Raw genomic sequence first — 19,498 nt, forward strand, 5'->3', positions numbered from 1 at the left:
CCCCAGCTGAGTAGTGCCCCAACTGAGTAGTGCCCCAACTGAGTAGTGCCCCAACTGAGTAGTGCCCCAACTGAGTAGTGCCCCAACTGAGTAGTGCCCCAACTGAGTAGTGCCCCCAACTGAGTAGTGCCCCCAGCTGAGTAGTTCCCCCAGCTGAGTAGTTCCCCCAGCTGAGTAGTTCCCCCAGCTGAGTAGTTCCCCCAGCTGAGTAGTTCCCCCAGCTGAGTAGTTCCCCCAGCTGAGTAGTTCCCCCAGCTGAGTAGTTCCCCCAGCTGAGTAGTTCCCCCAGCTGAGTAGTTCCCCCAGCTGAGTAGTTCCCCCAGCTGAGTAGTGCCCCCAGCTGAGTAGTGCCCCCAGCTGAGTAGTGCCCCCAGCTGAGTAGTGCCCCCAGCTGAGTAGTGCCCCCAGCTGAGTAGTGCCCCCAGCTGAGTAGTTCCCCCAGCTGAGTAGTGCCCCCAGCTGAGTAGTGCCCCCAGCTGAGTAGTGCCCCCAGCTGAGTAGTGCCCCCAGCTGAGTAGTGCCCCCAGCTGAGTAGTGCCCCCAGCTGAGTAGTGCCCCCAGCTGAGTAGTGCCCCCAGCTGAGTAGTGCCCCCAGCTGAGTAGTGCCCCCAGCTGAGTAGTGCCCCCAGCTGAGTAGTGCCCCCAGCTGAGTAGTGCCCCCAGCTGAGTAGTGCCCCCAGCTGAGTAGTGCCCCCAGCTGAGTAGTGCCCCCAGCTGAGTAGTGCCCCCAGCTGAGTAGTGCCCCCAGCTGAGTAGTGCCCCCAGCTGAGTAGTGCCCCCAGCTGAGTAGTGCCCCCAGCTGAGTAGTGCCCCCAGCTGAGTAGTGCCCCCAGCTGAGTAGTGCCCCCAGCTGAGTAGTGCCCCCAGCTGAGTAGTGCCCCCAGCTGAGTAGTGCCCCCAGCTGAGTAGTGCCCCCAGCTGAGTAGTGCCCCCAGCTGAGTAGTGCCCCCAGCTGAGTAGTGCCCCCAGCTGAGTAGTGCCCCCAGCTGAGTAGTGCCCCCAGCTGAGTAGTGCCCCCAGCTGAGTAGTGCCCCCAGCTGAGTAGTGCCCCCAGCTGAGTAGTGCCCCCAGCTGAGTAGTGCCCCCAGCTGAGTAGTGCCCCCAGCTGAGTAGTGCCCCCAGCTGAGTAGTGCCCCCAGCTGAGTAGTGCCCCCAGCTGAGTAGTGCCCCCAGCTGAGTAGTGCCCCCAACTGAGTAGTGCCCCCAACTGAGTAGTGCCCCCAACTGAGTAGTGCCCCAGCTGAGTAGTGCCCCAGCTGAGTAGTGCCCCAGCTGAGTAGTGCCCCAGCTGAGTAGTGCCCCAGCTGAGTAGTGCCCCAGCTGAGTAGTGCCCCAGCTGAGTAGTGCCCCAGCTGAGTAGTGCCCCCAACTGAGTAGTGCCCCAACTGAGTAGTGCCCCCAACTGAGTAGTGCCCCAACTGAGTAGTGCCCCAACTGAGTAGTGCCCCAACTGAGTAGTGCCCCAACTGAGTAGTGCCCCAACTGAGTAGTGCCCCAACTGAGTAGTGCCCCAACTGAGTAGTGCCCCAACTGAGTAGTGCCCCCAGCTGAGTAGTGCCCCCCCCAACTGAGTAGTGCCCCCCCCAACTGAGTAGTGCCCCCCCCAACTGAGTAGTGCCCCCCCCAACTGAGTAGTGCCCCCCCCAACTGAGTAGTGCCCCCCCCAACTGAGTAGTGCCCCCCCAACTGAGTAGTGCCCCCAACTGAGTAGTTCCCCCAGCTGAGTAGTGCCCCTAGCTGAGTAGTGCCCCTAGCTGAGTAGTGCCCCTAGCTGAGTAGTGCCCCTAGCTGAGTAGTGCCCTTAGCTGAGTAGTGCCCTTAGCTGAGTAGTGCCCTTAGCTGAGTAGTGCCCTTAGCTGAGTAGTGCCCTTAGCTGAGTAGTGCCCCCAACTGAGTAGTGCCCTTAGCTGAGTAGTGCCCCCAGCTGAGTAGTGCCCCTAGCTGAGTAGTGCCCCTAGCTGAGTAGTGCCCCTAGCTGAGTAGTGCCCCCAACTGAGTAGTGCCCCCAACTGAGTAGTGCCCCCAACTGAGTAGTGCCCCCAACTGAGTAGTGCCCCCAACTGAGTAGTGCCCCCAACTGAGTAGTGCCCCCAGCCGAGTAGTGCCCCCAGCCGAGTAGTGCCCCCAGCCGAGTAGTGCCCTTAGCCGAGTAGTGCCCTTAGCCGAGTAGTGCCCTTAGCCGAGTAGTGCCCTTAGCCGAGTAGTGCCCCCAGCTGAGTAGTGCCCCCAGCTGAGTAGTGCCCCCAAACTGAGTAGTGCCCCCAAACTGAGTAGTGCCCCCAAACTGAGTAGTGCCCCCAAACTGAGTAGTGCCCCCGGCTGAGTGGTGCCCCCAGCTGAGTGGTGCTCGTAGCTGAGTAGTGCCCCCAACTGAGTGGTGCTAATTGAATTCTGCTGGCGGGCACACAGCTGTGTCCCGCTGATGAGTCCCAGGAGGCCCCAGCATGTGTCTATGGTTACTGTGTTGAGGCTCCAGCATGAAGCCATGTGTATATCATTACCCTCTCCCTTCCTGCCAAATCTCTGACTTGTGCCACTCGATACAACCCCCAGGCCAAGGCTCTGTGTCTTTGGGAGCCAAGCCTATATTACAATGCAGAGAGATGGCCTGCTTTTCACCAGCCTATGTTTATCTCTAGCTTTTACTTCTATATACAGACTATTGTGTGTTATTATAGACAGTTTCTAAGAATGGCTTAATGTTTCACGTTTAGCGGAGACTGAAAGATGGTCTCTAGGTAGACAGGAGTTGGAGCCTTTATTGTGTCATTTCTTTTGACAGACAGAAACGTAGTTGGGATGTGTTATGGATACAGTGTTATTAAGGCATTGAATTTCACTGAGGGGACGCAATCCTGGCTCCCTCTAGAATGCTCTGCATCACACACACTTGCTCTCTCTTTCTCTCTCGCTCTCTCTTTCTCACACACAAGCCGGGCTCCTGAATTTTTTAACCTCGGAATACCCTCACTTTGACGAAAAAGTGCCAAAGCAAAGAGAGGCAGAGAGAAAGTAATGTGAAAGGGATTCTGTGGAGACCTCTTCCAGTGCTGATGAACTAGGCCTTCCTGACTGCTAGTTTATTTTACAATCTTACTGAATAAGTTCCTATTGCCGGGATAAAAATACACAAGCTGCGTCTTAAATTACACCCTATTCCTTATGTAGTACACTAGTTTTGACCAGAGACTGAGAATAGGGTGCTTGAGTTTTGCACACAGATATGCTCTCCTCACAGGTGACTGGTTACACAAAAAAACAGTGAAAAGTGGATCAGTGCGCTTGTGTGTGTGCATTCATGCAAGCGTGTGTGTTTGTGTGTATGTCTCTCTCTCTGAGACAGTGGGCAGACAGACAGAGGGTCTGAGCAGAGCGTGTGTGTGAGTCTCAGTGTGATTAAGGAAGCTCAGACTATGCGGTGCCATGGGACATTTCAAAGCAGCTCTTTTATGGGCCTGAGTCTTGGTTCTGTTTGATAGCGTGTAATTTAATGCAGTGGGCCAGGCTTTATTAGAAAGAGATGCACATCATTTTGCTCCCAAAGAGCCCTTGACAGTTTGTCTCTCTACTCCCTCTTAAAGACTTTTATCTGCAGATATAGTTTTAGGTCTGGCAGACGGTTGTATGTGTGTGTTTGGTATGATGGATTGCCCCTTGGGAGGGGTGGACAAGGCCAAGGGATGGGTTGGTTTGTACGGGGTCAGCGCCCCCACCCCCTCCACCTTGGCGAGGTGTTCTAAACAGGGTCAGCTCATCCCTACAGCTCCTATCTGGGAGCTCCAGCTCCTCACCTCCAGCTCCTTACCTCCTCACCTCCAGCCCCCAGCACAACCCAGTACATCCCAGAACACATCCAAGCCTTGCCATGTCAGTTCAGCCCAGCACAGGCCAAAGTACCAACCCAGATCACAAAGCACAACCCAACACAGCCCAACTACTACAGCCCCAGCTCCATGGGCCTGTGAGGGGGGCCCGGGTCACTGCATAGCGATGTTTACAACTCCTCCTAATCTGCTGAGAGATTGATGGGCCCCCCTCCACCTCCACCTCTCCCTCCTCCACCTCAACACATGGATTACTTTTAGCCTTTCTTACACTACTTACAAGAATAAGGACACAGCTGTGACACTAGATATAGTAATAATAACAGTGGAAAATGTGAGCATTTTTCTCCTTGTTTGTGGATGTCTGCAGAGAACAAGCCATGAGTGTTAGACTCCATGGATGTCTGTGCCTTCACACACACACTGTTCTACTAGCAGCAGATTTATGCTCCCCTTTATTGGGCTTGCTGTTTGTTTGGTGCTTCTTGCAGCTGGCAGAGTTTGGGGAACAGAGAGAGAAAGATGGTGTGTGTGTACAGGAAATGCTCTATGGGTCTTCTAATGGTCCGACTCCCTCCCTCAGTGTGCATCAATCAGACGGAGATGCTATGCTGCTATTTATTAACCGCTCTCATCAACCCTGTCCAGCGGATCGACAAAATATTGAGTTATGAGTGCCATCAAGAGTGTGTGTTTGCGAGCATACACACGTTCGTGCTTGTGTGTGTGTGCACGTGTGTGTCTGTCCTTGCCTGCGTGGTAGTGTACATTAATGTGAGGGTTCGTGTAGGGATTTACACCCCATACCTGCCCTGCCAGGTCGTCTCTCAGGAACACTGAGGCTAACTGAGGCCAGCTGGGCTCTTCAAGCAGCCAGCTCTCCAGTAGCCAAACTGATTTATCATGTTAGCCAAGCTATAAGCTAGCCACACTGGTGTACCTAATAGCTATCGGTTAACCAAATGCTAGCCATGTTGATTTATAGAATTAGCCACACTGTCGATGATAGACCAGAGCTAGGCTAACTAACTTTATTAAATTAAGCCAACGCTAGACTAGGTCTTCAGAGAGAGACAGTGGGTTTAAACAGTGATAAAGAGGAACCACACACACACACGCGCGCACTTGCTCTCTCCTCCTTTCTCACTCTGTCCCCCTCCTTTATTCTCTCCCTTTAGAGTAGGGAGGCCTTCAGGAGGGGGAGACCTGGGAGATGGGGGACATGCCACCCTGCCGATTAGCGTGCTGTGAGGAGAAGCAGGCCTGTCTGCAGCGGTCAGTGCAGACATATTTAATGCGTCTGATGTAATGGGGCTGAATCAGCAGATAGCTCCGCTGGGAGCCATTAGCCCAAACATGTGTCATTAACCCCTTCCCTGCCCCAGACCAGCCCAGTCCCCTCTGCAGTCCCAGCCAAGTCCCCCCTCCAGCCCCCAGCCCAAAGTACTGCTCCAGGTGGAGAGAACTCAGGGCAGGGGTGAAGAGAGGACCGATCTGTTATTTAAAATCACTGTCTTTCTCTTTATCTCTCCCTCTCCTCCAACCTCCCAAAAAACCAAGAGGGAGGGAGGGAGGGAGGGAGGGAGGGAGGGAGGGAGGGGGAATGAGAGAGAGAGAAAGAAGTTTGCCTCTCTGGCTGGTGCTGTAGTGAGCATGGGGGGTTTGAGGAGTTACCGCCTCCATGTCTTTGAGATCAGTTTGAAGTATTTTTCCCTGCAGCTCGCTGTGGCACGTTACAGCAGTAGGGAGAAGCGGCAGGCTCACAGCACCTGCCAATCTTAATGGCAAACGTATGTGCAGTGAAACGAGGAAGGGAGGGAGGGAGCAAATGTTCCCTAAAGAGGGCGGCAATGTTGTCTGACTGATCTGTTGTCTGTGTGTGTAAGAGAGAGGGGGCTTGTGTTTGAGTGAGTGACTGAGTTTATCTTCTTGTGTGTGTACAAGTGTGTGTCTCTGTTGAAGTGTGTTTCTTTGTATGTATGCCTGCGTGTGTAGGTGGTTGCGTGCTGGAACCCATAGTGTGTGGAACATCGCTTGAGTATGAACTTACACGAAAGAGGGATCCAGACAATGAAAAGACAAGGGGGAGGGGACAAAGTGCTACTTTCACAAATGATACTCCTTAGTAACATCATCCTACAGAGTCTGTTCTCCTCAGCCACCGGGCTTATCACCACAGTGCAGCTAACGCATGATCATGTGAGGCTGAGGAGTGTGTGAGGGTGCGGTGTGAATCAGGTTAACACACCCGTGTTAACTCTCTAGACAGGTGTGTGTATATCCCTTCTCTGAATGATCATGTGAGCAGTATATAGTGTATAGTGTATAGTTGTATAGTGCTATGCTGCAGTGTATATGATATATAGTGTTATGCTGCAGTGTATATGTTGTATAGTGCTATGCTGCAGTTGAAGTCGGAAGTTTACATACACCATAGACAAATACATTTAAACTCAGTTTTTCACAATTCCTGACGTTTAATCCTAGTAAAAGTTCCCTGTCTTAGGTCAGTTAGGATCACCACTTTATTTTAAGAATGTGAAATGTCAGAATAATAGGAGAGCGAATGATTTATTTCAGCTTTTATTTCTTTCATCACATTCCTAGAGGGTCAACAGTTTACATACACTCAATTAGTATTTGGTAGCATTGCCTTTAAATTGTTTTACTTGGGTCAAACGATTCAGGTAGCCTTCCACTAGCTTCCCACAATAAGTTGGGTGAATTTTGGCCCATTCCTCCTGACAGAGCTGGTGTCAGGTTTGTAGGCCTCCTTGCTCGCACACGCTTTTTCAGTTCTGCCCAAAATGTTTCTATAGGATTGAGGTCAGGGCTTTGTGATGGCCACTCCAATACCTTGACTTTGTTATCCTTAAGCCATTGTGCCACAACTTTGGAAGTATGCTTGGGGTCATTGTTCATTTGGAAGACCCATTTGCGACCAAGCTTTAACTTCCTGACTGATGTATTGAGATGTTGCTTCAATATATCCACATAATTTTACATCCTCATGATGCCATCTATTTTATGAAGTCCTCCTGCAGCAAAGCACTCCCACAACATGATGCTGCCACCCCCGTGCTTCACGGTTGGGATGGTGTTCTTCGGTTTGCAAGCATCCCCCTTTATCCTCCAAACATAACGATGGTCGTTATGGACAAACAGTTCTATTTTTGTTTCGTCAGACCAGAGGACATTTCTCCAAAAAGTACGATCTTTGTCCCCATGTGCAGTTGCAAACCGTAGTCTGGCTTTTTTATGGAGGTTTTGGAGCAGTGGCTTCTTCCTTGCTGAGCGGCCTTTCAGGTTATGTCGATATAGGACTCGTTTTACTGTGGACATAGATACTTTTGTACCTGTTTCCTCCAGCATCTTCACAAGGTCCTTTGCTGTTGTTCTGGGATTGATTTGCACTTTTCGCACTTAAGTATGTTCATCTCTAGGAGACAGAACACGTCTCCTTCCTGAGCGGTATGATGGCTGCGTGGTTCCATGGTGTTTATACTTGCATACTATTGTTTGTACAGATGAACGTGGTACCTTCAGGCGTCTGGAAATTGCTCCCAAGGATGAACCAGACTTGTGGAGGTCTACAATTTATTTTCTGAGGTTGACTGGCTGATTTCTTTTGTTTTTCCCATGATGTCAAGCAAAGAGGCACTGAGTTTGAAGGTAGGTCTTGAACCTCCAATACACCTCCAATTGGCTCAAATAATGTCAATTAGCCTATCAGAAGTTTATAAAGCCATGACATAATTTTCTGGAATTTTCCAAGCTGTTTAAAGGCACAGTCAACTTTAGTGTATGTAAACTTCTGACCCACTGGAATTGTGATACAGTGAAATAATCTGTCTGTAAACAATTGTTGGAAACATTACTTGTGTCATGCACAAAGTAGATGTCCTAACCGACTTACCAAAACTATAGTTTGTTAACAAGAAATTTGTGGAGTGGATGAAAAACGAGTTTTAATGACTACAAACTAAGTGTATGTTCAACTGTATGTTGTATAGTGCTATGCTGCAGTGTGTATGTTGTATAGTGCTATGCTGTAGTGTGTATATGTTGTATAGTGCTATGCTGCAGTGTGTATGTTGTATAGTGCTATGCTGTAGTGTGTATATGTTGTATAGTGTTATGCTGTAGTGTGTCGATGTTGTTTAGTGTTATGCTGCAGTGTGTATATGTTGTATAGTGTTATGCTGTAGTGTGTATGTTGTATAGTGCTATGCTGCTGTGTGTATGTTGTATAGTGCTATGCTATAGTGTGTATGTTGTATAGTGTTATGCTGCTGTGTGTATGTTGTATAGTGCTATGCTGCAGTGTGTATATGTTGTATAGTGCTATGCTGCAGTGTGTATGTTGTATAGTGCTATGCTGTAGTGTGTATATGTTGTATAGTGCTATGCTGCAGTGTGTATGTTGTATAGTGTTATGCTGTAGTGTGTATATGTTGTATAGTGTTATGCTGTAGTGTGTCGATGTTGTTTAGTGTTATGCTGCAGTGTGTATGTTGTATAGTGCTATGCTGTAGTGTGTGTATGTTGTATAGTGCTATGCTGTAGTGTGTGTATGTTGTATAGTGCTATGCTGTAGTGTGTGTATGTTGTATAGTGCTATGCTGTAGTGTGTATGTTGTATAGTGCTATGCTGTAGTGTGTATGTTGTATAGTGTTATGCTGTAGTGTGTATGTTGTATAGTGCTATGCTGCAGTGTGTATATGTTGTATAGTGCTATGCTGCAGTGTGTATATGTTGTATAGTGCTATGCTGCAGTGTGTATGTTGTATAGTGCTATGCTGTAGTGTGTGTATGTTGTATAGTGCTATGCTGTAGTGTGTGTATGTTGTATAGTGCTATGCTGTAGTGTGTCGATGTTGTTTAGTGTTATGCTGCAGTGTGTATGTTGTATAGTGTTATGCTGTAGTGTGTATGTTGTATAGTGCTATGCTGCTGTGTGTATGTTGTATAGTGCTATGCTATAGTGTGTATGTTGTATAGTGTTATGCTGCTGTGTGTATGTTGTATAGTGCTATGCTGTAGTGTGTATATGTTGTATAGTGCTATGCTGTAGTGTGTATGTTGTATAGTGCTATGCTGTAGTGTGTATGTTGTATAGTGTTATGCTGCAGTGTGTATGTTGTATAGTGCTATGCTGTAGTGTGTATATGTTGTATAGTGCTATGCTGCAGTGTGTATATGTTGTATAGTGCTATGCTGCAGTGTGTATGTTGTATAGTGCTATGCTGTAGTGTGTATATGTTGTATAGTGCTATGCTGCAGTGTGTATGTTGTATAGTGCTATGCTGTAGTGTGTATATGTTGTATAGTGTTATGCTGTAGTGTGTCGATGTTGTTTAGTGTTATGCTGCAGTGTGTATGTTGTATAGTGTTATGCTGTAGTGTGTATGTTGTATAGTGCTATGCTGTAGTGTGTATATGTTGTATAGTGCTATGCTGTAGTGTGTATGTTGTATAGTGCTATGCTGTAGTGTGTATGTTGTATAGTGTTATGCTGCAGTGTGTATGTTGTATAGTGCTATGCTGTAGTGTGTATATGTTGTATAGTGCTATGCTGCTGTGTGTATGTTGTATAGTGTTATGCTGCAGTGTGTATGTTGTATAGTGCTATGCTGTAGTGTGTATATGTTGTATAGTGTTATGCTGTAGTGTGTATGTTGTATAGTGTTATGCTGCAGTGTGTATGTTGTATAGTGCTATGCTGCAGTGTGTATATGTTGTATAGTGCTATGCTGCTGTGTGTATGTTGTATAGTGTTATGCTGCAGTGTGTATGTTGTATAGTGCTATGCTGTAGTGTGTATATGTTGTATAGTGCTATGCTGTAGTGTGTATATGTTGTATAGTGCTATGCTGTAGTGTGTATGTTGTATAGTGCTATGCTGCTGTGTGTATGTTGTATAGTGCTATGCTGCAGTGTGTATGTTGTATAGTGCTATGCTGTAGTGTGTATATGTTGTATAGTGCTATGCTGTAGTGTGTATGTTGTATAGTGCTATGCTGTAGTGTGTATGTTGTATAGTGCTATGCTGCTGTGTGTATGTTGTATAGTGCTATGCTGCTGTGTGTATGTTGTATAGTGCTATGCTGTAGTGTGTATGTTGTATAGTGCTATGCTGTAGTGTGTATGTTGTATAGTGCTATGCTGTAGTGTGTATGTTGTATAGTGCTATGCTGTAGTGTGTATGTTGTATAGTGCTATGCTGTAGTGTGTATGTTGTATAGTGCTATGCTGTAGTGTGTATATGTTGTATAGTGCTATGCTGTAGTGTGTATGTTGTATAGTGTTATGCTGCAGTGTGTATATGTTGTATAGTGCTATGCTGCAGTGTGTATGTTGTATAGTGCTATGCTGCAGTGTGTATATGTTGTATAGTGTTATGCTGCAGTGTGTATGTTGAATAGTGCTATGCTGTAGTGTGTGTATGTTGTATAGTGCTATGCTGTAGTGTGTGTATGTTGTATAGTGCTATGCTGTAGTGTGTGTATGTTGTATAGTGCTATGCTGTAGTGTGTATGTTGTATAGTGCTATGCTGTAGTGTGTATGTTGTATAGTGCTATGCTGTAGTGTGTATGTTGTATAGTGCTATGCTGCTGTGTGTATATTGTATAGTGCTATGCTGTAGTGTGTATGTTGTATAGTGTTATGCTGCAGTGTGTATATGTTGTACAGTGTTATGCTGCTGTGTGTATGTTGTATAGTTCTATGCTGCTGTGTGTATGTTGTATAGTGCTATGCTGTAGTGTGTATGTTGTATAGTGCTATGCTGTAGTGTGTATGTTGTATAGTGCTATGCTGCAGTGTGTATATGTTGTATAGTGCTATGCTGCTGTGTGTATGTTGTATAGTGCTATGCTGCAGTGTGTATGTTGTATAGTGTTATGCTGCTGTGTGTATGTTGTATAGCGCTATGCTGCTGTGTGCTGTCTTAGTGCATGAGCTCATTGTAAGAGCTAGGGGTCTCTCTTTCTCTCCTCCCCCCTCTCTCTCCCACAGACCTCAGCAGAGCTCCACGTCATGTCTGTCACCTTCCCTCTGGCCACAAAGCTTCCCATTATAGACAGGGCTCAGTGACCAGAGCAGACCCTTACCAGCACCCCTCCACCCTTCTTCTTCACAGGGCTCTCCCCTTCTCCTGCTGCTCCCCCCCCTCTCTCCCTCCCCAGTTTCCAGAGTGATTGTGAATATCCCCTAGCTAGTCCAGTGTTCTCGAGGAGAGAGCAGAGTGGTTGAAGCAGGGCCAGGGTCATCCCTTTTGGCTCCAATCAAACTAGTCAGCAAATCTGCTGCTGACTGATTCGCCTCCATCGCTCCTCTCATCCCCTTTCAGCCCTTATATCCCTCCTCTCATCCTTCTCTCCCCTTCCCTCACTCCTCGCTTCCCTATTTCCCCCTCTATCACTCATCTCCCTATGGTTGAAGCTCTCTACGATTGCCTATGGCTGAAGCTCTCTATGGTTGTCTATGGCTGAAGCTCTCTATGGTTGTCTATGGCTGAAGCTCTCTATGGTTGTCTATGGCTGAAGCTCTCTATGGTTGTTTATGGCTGAAGCTCTCTATGGCTGTCTATGGCTGAAGCTCTGTATGGTTGTCTATGGCTGAAGCTCTCTATGGTTGTCTATGGCTGAAGCTCTCTATGGTTGTCTATGGCTGAAGCTCTCTATGGTTGTCTATGGCTGAAGCTCTCAATGGTTGTCTATGGCTGAAGCTCTCTATGGTTGTCTATGGCTGAAGCTCTCTATGGTTGTCTATGGCTGAAGCTCTCTATGGTTGTCTATGGCTGAAGCTCTCTATGGTTGTCTATGGCTGAAGCTCTCTACGGCTGAAGCTCTCTACAGTTGTCTATGGCTGAAGCCCTCTACGGTTGTCTATGGCTGAAGCTCTCTATGGTTGTCTATGGCTGAGACCTTCCTAATACTGAATTGTGGTTGAGAGCAGAGAGTCCTGGAGTGGAGCTCTGTGGCCCAGAGGTGAACCAGCACTCCTCCAGGTCCAGGCAGGTCCTGATTTACTCCTGCAGTCTGGAGACAGTCTGTCGACAGTCTGTCGACAGATCTATGTTGTGGAGTGGACCCCCGGGATCTTAAAGAGGGCCATAATTGGACTCTGTGCTTTTGGGAAACACTTGCTACAGTACTACCTAATGCTGACACCTTTTGTGAGAGGAAGGGAGTTACGTAAGAGAAAGAGAGAGAGTGATAGGGGGGCTAGTCCTGGGGAAAGATAAAGGTAGAGAAAGGAGAGTGAAAGGGAGGTTATTCATGGAGGGGGGGTAGAATGAGAAGGGAGCAGAAAGAGGTAGAGTAACCTCTTCTCTCACGAGAGAGACAGGACTCCCCCCAGTGTCCCAAACTCACTCACTGCCTGACAACTCAGACAAAAGTGCAACTGAGAGCCCAGGGATTCTCACCTTTTAGACACACACATACACGCACACACACACACACACACACACGTCACACACACACACACACACACACACACACTAACTCACACTGTGAATACATTACATTTACACACCCCACCATCTGTCTTATACACATTTAAATCTACACCCGTGTTCTCTCTTTCTCATACATGCACAAACGTATGCTTGCTGCAGCAGGAGTCAAATGGCCCAATGTGTTAAAAGCATTAGGTAAGCACAAATCCCAAAATGCTTCTCAGGCCGATATCATGTGTATACATTCAGCTGCATCTCTGACCCCCCTCTCCCCCCTCCGCCCCCTCCTCTCCCTCAGGGGAGCTCTAAAACGGAGCGGCTTGGATTTTTGCTGAAGAATAGATGGGGTATTATTATTTTAAGCGTGTATGCTCTCGTTGGCGGTGGAGCCTGTCCAAGCACAGCGCTGATGTTTGGACGAAAGGTATATAAAAGTACACTTCAAAGCCCTGCAGCGGTCTTTATGTGGCCGGACCCTGTTTATCTTTGCAGCACACACATGTACGCGCACACCGAAAAATAAGGAAAGTAATTTCAATCGCAGGATTTATGAGGAAGGAGGGAGAGCGCGGTAGAGGTAAAAGGGGCAGGCCGTGCAGAAGCGAAACGACAGAAAACACCACCTTTGATATGAGTTTAACAAGAAATGTATTGTCCAGATTGGTAAAGAGGGTCTTTTTATATTATATATTTTTTGTGGCTATTTTGGGTCCTGATACAGTACTACACGGGAGGAAGCTGACCAAGGAAATCCTCTGCTTTGACCGTGGCCACCGGCCACTCTGAGAGAGTGAGAGTGCCCCAACATGCTGGTTGAGACCGTATACAAAGCCACACCTCAGCACATGAAACCAACACAGACCTTTTCTGTGCAGCGCAGCACTTGGCGTCCCGTCCAGTCTCTAACAGGCAGCGTTAGAGTAATGTTAGTGTTAACAGTTTCTCCCTCTGTAAGCAGCCTCAGCCCTGCCAGCCACCTGCACACAGGAAAGAGCTGAGGCATAGAGGTCAGGGGTCACAGACTAGACCAGAGGAGAGGGGTGAGACAGAAAAAAGGAATGGCTGGTAAAGCTGGTGAGCCCTGCCAGCCACCTGCACAATGGAAGGGGCTGAGGCAGAGGGGTCAGGGGTCAGGGGTTAAAGATCACCAAGGGAAGGTCATCGCTGTCTTTGGGTGCACATGGAGGAATGTCCCTAATTTAGACTGTGGACAAAGAGAGGAGAGAGGGAAGGGGTGAAAGGAGGTAGGGAGGAGTAAAGGAGAGACAGAGGGGGGCTAGATAGGGGTACAGAGACAGGGTAGTGAGGGGTAAAGAGAGAGAGACGGTGGAGAATGAGAGACATAGTTGAGAAAGAAGGGTAAAGAGCGACGGACGAGACTGAGTGGGGAAGCAGGAGAGTTCCCTTTCACACTACAGTCCTGGTTCTTGTGTAGCTAGCTGTTTAAGTTTGGCATTGCTAATCTGACCTCTCCATAAGTCAAGCCCCAAATATCATCCATCAACACTGAGATCTCTCTCTCTCAGACGCACCCTAACAGGTTGAAAAAACACAACTGCAAACTATCTCAACTCAATCATAAGCCCTCTGACAGGCTGGATTTCTAAACCAGAAGCCAAATAACAGAATAGGCTTTGTGTGATACTCTGCAGAACGCTAAGAGAGAGGAGAGAGAGAGCAGTGAGAGGAGAAAAGAGTGCGAAGGAATATCTTGGAGAGGGGCGGTGTTCTAGTGGCCTTAGTGAGTAACTGTGTTGTCGTGGTGGTGTGGTGTGTTCCAAACGGCAGGCTGGGGAGTTGGTAGGAGCTGCAGCCTCTTCTCAGCTGCCTCGATGGGTGTCACTGACTCACACCAACACACCAAAATAAATCCACTACACACACACACACACACACACACACACACACACACACACAAGTAAAATACAACTTTTAAAAGAAAGGAGAAGGTTTGGGCAATCACTCTTTAGCCTTTGATTGTGTGCTCATGCACCCCCCCCCCCCCCCCTCTCCCGTAACTCTGGCTAGTTGTAATAGATGAGGATAGCAGAGTGCATGTTTACGAGCGCGAGTGCTGGACTTGGCAGGCCTGAACGCTCCTTCAGTGTCTCACAGTTCATCACAGCTCAGTGTCTGGGCCCTGACTCAACCCGTGTCTCTTACACACAGTTTACATGGGGGGGCTGTCATGCACCCAACCAAACCCCCCACTACCCCCATACTGCACCTATCCCTGTTCACCCCCACCCCTCTCTCTATCCCTAACCTCCCTGGTTTACTGTACCCCTTATAGCCCTTTGTGGCTGCACAGTATCTGTCTTATTGTTTGAAATTGTGCATTGATTAAGTACAGTACTACCAAATACTTTTTTTTGCCATTTACTCAACAATCTTTCTCTCTGTCTCTCTCTGACTTCCTCTTTCCTTCTCTCTCTCTCTGTCTCTCTGTTTGTCTCTCTTTCTCTGTCTCTCTCTTTCTTTGTCTCTCTTTCTCTGTCTCTCTCTTTCTTTGTCTGTCTCTCTCTCTTTCTTTCTTTGTCTGTCTCTCTCTCTCATTCTTTGTCTCTCTCTCGCTTTGTCTGTCTCTCTCTCGCTTTGTCTGTCTCTCTCTCTGTCTCTCTCTAGTGGTCGTATGTGTTGGAGAAGCCTAACACTGGTCAGCAGACGGCACGCAGCTCACGGGGACTTGTGGGAACGGACACGTCATCTTCGCCTACATGGTGGAGCAGCGCTGGGAGTGGAGGACAGATCACCCTCACCAAGAGGAGGACCATGCAGGTAGAACACACAGATCACCCTCACCAAGAGGAGGACCATGCAGGTAGAATACACAGATCACCCTCACCAAGAGGAGGACCATGCAGGTAGAACACACAGATCACCCTCACCAAGAGGAGGACCATGCAGGTAGAACACACAGATCACCCTCACCAAGAGGAGGACCATGCAGGTAGAACACACAGATCACCCTCACCAAGAGGAGGACCATGCAGGTAGAACACACAGATCACCCTCACCAAGAGGAGGACCATGCAGGTAAAACGCACAGATCACCCTCACCAAGAGGAGGATCATGCAGGTAGAACGCACAGATCACCCTCACCAAGAGGAGGACCATGCAGGTAAAACGCACAGATCACCCTCACCAAGAGGAGGACCATGCAGGTAGAACACACAGATCACCCTCACCAAGAGGAGGACCATGCAGGTAAAACGCACAGATCACCCTCACCAAGAGGAGGACCATGCAGGTAGAACGCACAGATCACCCTCACCAAGAGGAGGACCATGCAGGTAAAACGCACAGATCACTCTCACCAAGAGGAGGACCATGCAGGTAAAACGCACAGATCACCCTCACCAAGAGGAGAACCATGCAGGTAGAATACACAGATCACCCTCACCAAGAGGAGAACCATGCAGGTAAAACGCACAGATCACCCTCACCAAGAGGAGGACCATGCAGGTAGAACACACAGATCACCCTCACCAAGAGGAGGACCATGCAGGTAGAATACACAGATCACCCTCACCAAGAGGAGAACCATGCAGGTAGAATACACAGATCACCCTCACCAAGAGGAGAACCATGCAGGTAGAACACACAGATCACCCTCACCAAGAGGAGGACCATGCAGGTAGAACACACAGATCACCCTCACCAAGAGGAGGACCATGCAGGTAGAATACACAGATCACCCTCACCAAGAGGAGGACCATGCAGGTAGAATACACAGATCACCCTCACCAAGAGGAGGACCATGCAGGTAGAACACACAGATCACCCTCACCAAGAGGAGGACCATGCAGGTAAAACGCACAGATCACCCTCACCAAGAGGAGGACCATGCAGGTAGAATACACAGATCACCCTCACCAAGAGGAGGACCATGCAGGTAAAACGCACAGATCACCCTCACCAAGAGGAGAACCATGCAGGTAAAACACACAGATCACCCTCACCAAGAGGAGGCCCATGCAGGTAGAACGCACAGATCACCCTCACCAAGAGGAGGACCATGCAGGTAAAACGCACAGATCACCCTCACCAAGAGGAGGACCATGCAGGTAAAACGCACAGATCACTCTCACCAAGAGGAGGACCATGCAGGTAGAATACACAGATCACCCTCACCAAGAGGAGAACCATGCAGGTAAAACGCACAGATCACCCTCACCAAGAGGAGGACCATGCAGGTAAAACGCACAGATCACCCTCACCAAGAGGAGTACCATGCAGGTAAAACGCACAGATCACCCTCACCAAGAGGAGAACCATGCAGGTAGAACGCACAGATCACCCTCACCAAGAGGAGGACCATGCAGGTAAAACGCACAGATCACCCTCACCAAGAGGAGGACCATGCAGGTAAAACGCACAGATCACTCTCACCAAGAGGAGGACCATGCAGGTAGAATACACAGATCACCCTCACCAAGAGGAGAACCATGCAGGTAAAACGCACAGATCACCCTCACCAAGAGGAGGACCATGCAGGTAAAACGCACAGATCACCCTCACCAAGAGGAGTACCATGCAGGTAAAACGCACAGATCACCCTCACCAAGAGGAGAACCATGCAGGTAAAACGCACAGATCACCCTCACCAAGAGGAGGACCATGCAGGTAAAACGCACAGATCACCCTCACCAAGAGGAGGACCATGCAGGTAGAATACACAGATCACCCTCACCAAGAGGAGGACCATGCAGGTAAAACGCACAGATCACCCTCACCAAGAGGAGGACCATGCAGGTAGAACACACAGATCACCCTCACCAAGAGGAGGACCATGCAGGTAGAATACACAGATCACCCTCACCAAGAGGAGGACCATGCAGGTAGAACACACAGATCACCCTCACCAAGAGGAGGACCATGCAGGTAGAACACACAGATCACTCTCACCAAGAGGAGAACCATGCAGGTAGAATACACAGATCACCCTCACCAAGAGGAGGACCATGCAGGTAAAACGCACAGATCACCCTCACCAAGAGGAGGACCATGCAGGTAGAATACACAGATCACCCTCACCAAGAGGAGGACCATGCAGGTAAAACGCACAGATCACCCTCACCAAGAGGAGGACCATGCAGGTAAAACGCACAGATCACCCTCACCAAGAGGAGGACCATGCAGGTAGAATACACAGATCACCCTCACCAAGAGGAGGACCATGCAGGTAAAACGCACAGATCACTCTCACCAAGAGGAGGACCATGCAGGTGTTTCAGGTTCCTTATGCCATATGATTGGTTAAACCTCCAGAAAAAGTCTTAATCTTTACTTCACCTAAGAAGCCAAACAGTCCCCGAGCCTAAATGAATTAATGAGACAGCTAACCGAGGGTGAATGGGCCGGTGTGAGAGGCAGACGCTAGTGAGGTGAAGTTAACAGGCTATTTAAAGGGCCAGACTATTCCCCAGGCCTGGGTACTTGTGGCTATACATTATGCTATAAGCCTCCCAGTGTGGACCAGTGACAATGGCTAGCCTGTATAGCAGCCTCCGTCACAGAGTGTGTTTAAACTTCAGAAACCACAAGGTAGCGTTTACACGCGGTCGACACACCCCCGTGCGCACACACACTGTAACGGACACACACACGTGGATAAACGCATACGCAAACACACGTGCACTCTCACCATAGACAGCCGTCACTGAGCACTGTTTGCGTTAACCAAACAAACCTGGGTCTTCAGCCATTTATTTTCAGCCTTGCAGGGTTTTTTTCTCTCCCCTCTCATTCTGTCTCGCTCTCCCTCTCTTTTTTAAAAGTGCACATCTGCCAATGGTTTGTGAATCAGGCGGCTAAATTTACCACTTCGCGGTTAAACATTTTTATTCCTGGTTGTTTGGTGAGTAAATTTGGGTTGTTAGTGGGGGTTAAAGAAGGATGATGTTTAAACCCTTAAATAAATACCCACCACACCTTTTACCTGCTGGTGGAAAACCACATTTCATTCATTCGTTCACAGGGGAAATGTGGAAGAACATTTTTATTCCAACGGGTGAAAAAAGTAGAAACACACAGACGCGGACGTACGTATACACACCAGGCATTTCTGTCCCCTTCTGTCCTATGCTTAGACATGGGCTGTTTCCTGTATATATCAACAGTTAATCCACTCTGGAGTTTACTCTGGAGTGCCTCCATACCGACTATACATCTATGAGTGTCTCAGAAAACATGTCCTGTGTGTGTATGCTGTAGTCTGTTTGTTACAATTAGTTTGTTAGTATTTCAGATTATTTGTTACTCAATGTGTTTGTGTGTCAAGATCTGAGCTACATGTGCATGTTTCTGTGTATGTCTGTGTGTGTGTGTGTGTGTGTGTGTGTGTGTGTGTGTGTGTGTGTGTGTGTGTGTGTGTGTGTGTGTGTGTGTGTGTTCCTAAACAGTCCCTCTCTCTCTCTATCCATCACCCAGGTGAGGAACGTGGTGAATGATGCGAGGGATGTTCTGGAGTTCAGGGACCAGGTCACCAAAGCCTCTCTGGCCCACGGTCACCTAGTGGTCACCACCTCTCTCCAGTGCTACGCCTCCAGTGCTAAGAACTGGAACACCCCTCTTATCTTTGACCTGAAGGAGGGGACCGTCAGCCTCATTGTACAGGCTGAGAAGTAAGTCTCTCTTTATCCTTGCATCTCATTCTGTCCCTCCTCCATTTCTTAGTCTTTCCCGTCTTGCCTATCCCTGTTGCGCCTATCTCCCTGTTGCGCCGATCTCTGGACCCCCTCTCCTTTTCTTTCCCTCCCCCTCTCTCTCCTGCCAAACACACTCTGTGTGTGTGCGTCTGTGTGTGTTTGTGAGAACTGTGTGTGAGAGTGTGTGCCATTAGCAGAGCAGGTCTGGCTGTGGAAGCCTGACTGCAGTGAGGAACAAAGAGATGGACATTTATCATTCTCTCCTCTGGGTTGTTCCACCTCTTAAAGCACCAGAAAGAGGATTTCAACTCTCACCATCTCAGATTGTTCTGAAATAGTTTCTGTTGATAGAAACAGATAAGTTGAGCATTCCTGCAACATTACTTTGTTGAAATATAATTTGATCTCTGAGAAATTACGATAATTCATTGCACCCAAATTGGCCATTTTAATTTATAGGATTCATAATATATTAAATAAATATAGTACCTAACATCTGATTTGGACCAAACTTTTTTATAACAATGAGTTAGACACGAGGATCCAAAGAAATGGTC

At 48.3% G+C, this 19,498-nt stretch overlaps 1 pseudogene; it reads left to right on the plus strand.

The window, feature by feature from the left end:
• The window catches only part of LOC120029236, a 66,520-nt pseudogene that overhangs the window by 30,181 nt on the left and 16,841 nt on the right, over positions 1–19,498 (plus strand).

Source organism: Salvelinus namaycush, chromosome 34 (genome assembly GCF_016432855.1).
Source record: "Salvelinus namaycush isolate Seneca chromosome 34, SaNama_1.0, whole genome shotgun sequence".
In the NCBI taxonomy this organism is placed as follows: domain Eukaryota; kingdom Metazoa; phylum Chordata; class Actinopteri; order Salmoniformes; family Salmonidae; genus Salvelinus; species Salvelinus namaycush.